Genomic DNA, 4,037 nt, shown 5'->3' with positions numbered 1-4,037 from the left:
TCCACTCATTATCCACCTCCCGATGCACCCCCCAAATGTTCCTCATCCCACATGTCCTCTCTACACACCCCTGCAGTCTCCAAGAGGATGTCTTAACCCCCCACCCCACCTCATCAAATCTTCCCACTCCCTGGGGCCTCAAGTCTCTCAAGGGTTAGGTTTATCTTCTCTCACTGAGGCCAGACCAGGCATTCCTCTGCTGTATATGTGTTGGGGGCCTCATATCAGCTGGTGTATGCTACCTGGTTGGTGGCTCAGTGTCTGAAAGATCTCAGGTGTTCAGTCCAGGTTAGTTGAGACTGTTGGTTTTCCTATGGGTTCTCCATCCTCCTCAACTTCTTCCAGCTTTTCCCTAAATCAACCATAGGGGTCCCTGGCTTCTGTCCATTGGTTGGGTACAAGTATCTGTATATGACTCTTTCAGCTGCTTGTTGGGCCTCTCGGAGGGCTCCTGTCTGCAAGCACAGCATAGCATCAGTAATAGTGTCAGGCCTTGGAGCTTCCCCTTGAACTGGATACCAATTTGTGCATGATATACAACTGTTCTAAAGCAGTTACTGTATCAGTGTCTAGCAGTGTCTAGTGACTCTAAATAATAGCCATTATGCCTGCATATATAGGAATTCTACATGGGAATCTAGTAGAAAAATCACAGTTAGGAAAAGAAAGTATAGAAAAGAAACAAGAGAAAACTTTAGAACAAAAATGAAGTCTCTGAAATAATAATTAATAATAAATTAATAAATAATAATAAATAAATAATAATTAATAACAAACCTGCTGACAGGCTTGACAGCCAAGCGCTTTGACTAAGGGCCTGTGGCTCTCTGCCCATGACTCTTTTCCTGTGGCTCCACCCTGGCTGGGTTGAGGCTCTTCCACTTTGTTCTTCTCCATATTCTCCAGCTTTTGAGGTGTTCTCCACACCTCTATCAAGGTGCAGAAATGCACCATTTTCAGAGGTCTTATGTTGGGCACACTCTTTTTTAATTTCAAATCCCAACATGGATCCCTGAAGAAACCAGGGCTGCATTCTGACTATAACACCAACATCATTACACTATCTGCTGTGTTCCCCTGGTTGTGTGCAGAAGGGATCTAAGATCAGAGACATACAGGCAGACTTCACTGCAAGGAATAAGAAGAGAGCTACAGGACCCTCTGTTTGGTTCCATTGTGTGGGAACACAGAGGGCCTAAGTCCACTTACCTGGAAAGGCAATGTGGTCCCAGCCCTTGTGAAAGGGAGATGAGGTGATGTGTAGAGAGGGATGCCACCCTCTGGCCCATAAGATGCAATGCCAGGCACATGTGATTTCATGTGAGTCATCCATGAAAGTGCTTTGAACAGTTAACAGTACAGATCACATTGTGACTGTCCTCAGGGGTATCGGGTTCTGCGGTGGCTTCTGTGGTGTGGGACTGTCAGCCACTTTAGTTTCTGAAAAGAAAAATCATAAATGTGATGAAAAACACCAGATGTTCAGATGTTCTTACTTCTGGGAAGCTTGTCAGACAGTGTCAGAGGTGACCACTGGATGAACTAGAGGCCAACGTAGCAAAGTTCTCAATGTCTTAGAGTGACAGCCAAGAAGGAAGATTTTTTTTAACTATTTAGCACACCATTTGCAAGTCAATTGATATTTATCCCATAATGCTCATTGGACAAATCCTATATTCAGATATAAGACTGAATGAACACTTTAAAGTTTATATAATAATTTAAACTTGTACTCACAATTTTTATTTCATGAAGACATTAAGAAAGCACCCAGGCAGCATTCACGTGTGAATGTGTGTGTGTGTGTGTGTGTGTGGGTGGGTGTGTGTTTGTGTGTGGGTGTGTGTGGGTGTGGTGTGCATATATGTGTCTGTTTGTATAAGTTATCTTCCTCTTCTGAAGTGAATGAGCAAGCCAATTTTCTGTTTTGGAAACTTCAAATAAGGGCTGGTCTTCGTATGTTTTGATAAGTCCTTTATCTCCCAGGGGAGAGGCAAACGGATGGTTGAAGCTTAAGCACAGAAACATGGTATGACACTCATCAGTCCTGAAAAACTAAATGAGATTTCTTTCAGTTTCTGCAAAACCTCATCCAATTAGAGTTCTGCGGAATAATGAACTGTGTTGTGACAGAGGAGCCAAGTTCCACGTCACCGTTTATTACTATCCCGCAGCCCACCTTCACACCTGATTTTGCTTTTAGTGCTATGTCCTCTTGGCCTAACTACTTCCAAGCGAAATTCCAATCTGCTACTCTTCTTTTCTGACCCTCTCCAGTACACCATTATTTACTTTATCCTACTGAGAGGGGTAAAGGGTTTGTTGTAATTCCCATGTTAGACTCAGGATCTTTGGTATCTATAAGACATCACTGTGTAGCAAAGACAGAGAATTTCATGGTTGTGTTATAGAAGTTTGCTTATTAACTTGCTGCATTTTGATGAAAATGTGATTCAATAGAATATGGCTTCATCTCTCTATAAGTGGAAGTATGTGAGAAAGCTAACTTTGTTGAGATCCCTACATTGGGAAAATGCACCGTGCTGGTTTCTTACCCTATTTCTTTCCCAAGGAAAATTTGCAAATCTACATGAGTTGTCATTCTACTCATAGACTCTGAGATGTCAGCTTTAATTGATAGCATGACAGAACCTGGCATTATCTAGGAAGAGAGCCTCAATGAGGGATTGTCTTTCAGGCTATCTGTGGACTTATCCATGGGTGATGGTCTTAATTAGGTTAATTTATGCAGGAAGAACTATCTTACTGTGGGTGGCACCATTCCCTAGGTAGAGAGCCCTGAACTATATGATTGCAGTAATGAAGCTGAGAACAAGCAATTGAGCATTGAATGCATTTCTCCTCTACTCTTGACTGTACATATGATGTAACATATGCCGATGCCGTGACTGACCAAATGATGGACTGTATTCTGGAATTATAAACTAAGTAAATCCTTTCACCTGTTGTTTTTTGGTCTGGGTATTTTACCACAGCAACAGAAATCAAACTAGAATAGACCCACCAGCTAGTAACTAAAATCAAAGTAAGAAATTCTTTTTTTTTGTTGTTGTTGCCAAATGATAGAAATTCTTTTTTTTTATTACGTATTTTCCTCAATTACATTTTCAATGCTATCCCAAAAGTTCCCCATACCCTCCCCCCCACTTCTCTACCCACCCATTCCCAATTTGTTGGCCCTGGCGTTCCCCTGTACTGGGGCATATAAAGTTTGCGTGTCCAATGGGCCTCTCTTTCCAGTGATGGTTGACTAGGCCATCTTTTGATACATATGCAGCTAGAGTCAAGAGCTCTGGGGTACTAGTTAGTTCATAATGTTGTTCCATCTATAGGGTTGCAGATCCCTTTAGCTCCTTGGGTACTTTCTCTAGCTCCTCCATTGGGGGCCCTGTGAAGAAATTCTAAAGAAGTCAATACTTTCTTTTAATTTTGTAAAAGGTCCTTCTGTTCCTCTCCTACCTCAAACACAGTCATGAAAGGGTGATTTTGTATTTATGTCACACAGGTAAAGGGGGCTCCCTATGCCATTTAGTGAAAGTGTCATATATTAAAGTCACTTGAGCACAACCAGAGTGTGGTGGAAGAGGAGGGATTTGTATTCCAGCTCAATTCTCCTTCCTTCTTTCCTTTTTGGAAAAGCAACATTTATGGCTCCTGAGACATTTCTTAAGTCCACAGGACTGAAGCGGGTGGCAAGGATTGGTCTGTTGGCTTCTTCCACAGATAGTCCATTCCCAGGAATCACAAAGAACCACGTCCTTTTCTCTCAAAGAGAAGTAGGGACTTATTCCCCCTCAGGACACCGCAGAATCACTCAAAACATTAGAGGCATAATGAGGTCCATTTGGGCCCGAGCTGAAACTGTGGGATGTAGACAGCAACTGAAAGAACCTGAGTAAGAACAATGTTATTATTCTAGTCGCCACTTCCATATATCGTTGGGGCTTAAACTTAATCATTCTGAAAATAGCTGTGTATACTTGAGTGGACTGTTCATTTATTTATTTTGGTCCATA

The 4,037-nt window shown here is 42.1% G+C and overlaps 1 long non-coding RNA gene across 1 annotated transcript; it reads right to left on the bottom strand.

The window, feature by feature from the left end:
* Positions 1-420: 420 nt before the first annotated feature.
* On the bottom strand, positions 421-1,985 carry Gm30549. The gene is made up of 3 exons (XR_382197.2): positions 1,738-1,985; positions 1,210-1,440; positions 421-455 (listed from the first exon to the last, which is right to left on the bottom strand). It is a non-coding gene; the product is annotated as a predicted gene, 30549 (long non-coding RNA).
* Positions 1,986-4,037: the final 2,052 nt, after the last annotated feature.

This window comes from Mus musculus, chromosome 13 (genome assembly GCF_000001635.26).
Source record: "Mus musculus strain C57BL/6J chromosome 13, GRCm38.p6 C57BL/6J".
In the NCBI taxonomy this organism is placed as follows: domain Eukaryota; kingdom Metazoa; phylum Chordata; class Mammalia; order Rodentia; family Muridae; genus Mus; species Mus musculus.
Note: the sequence above shows the minus strand (reverse complement) of the source record. Positions and strands in the feature narration are given on the sequence as shown.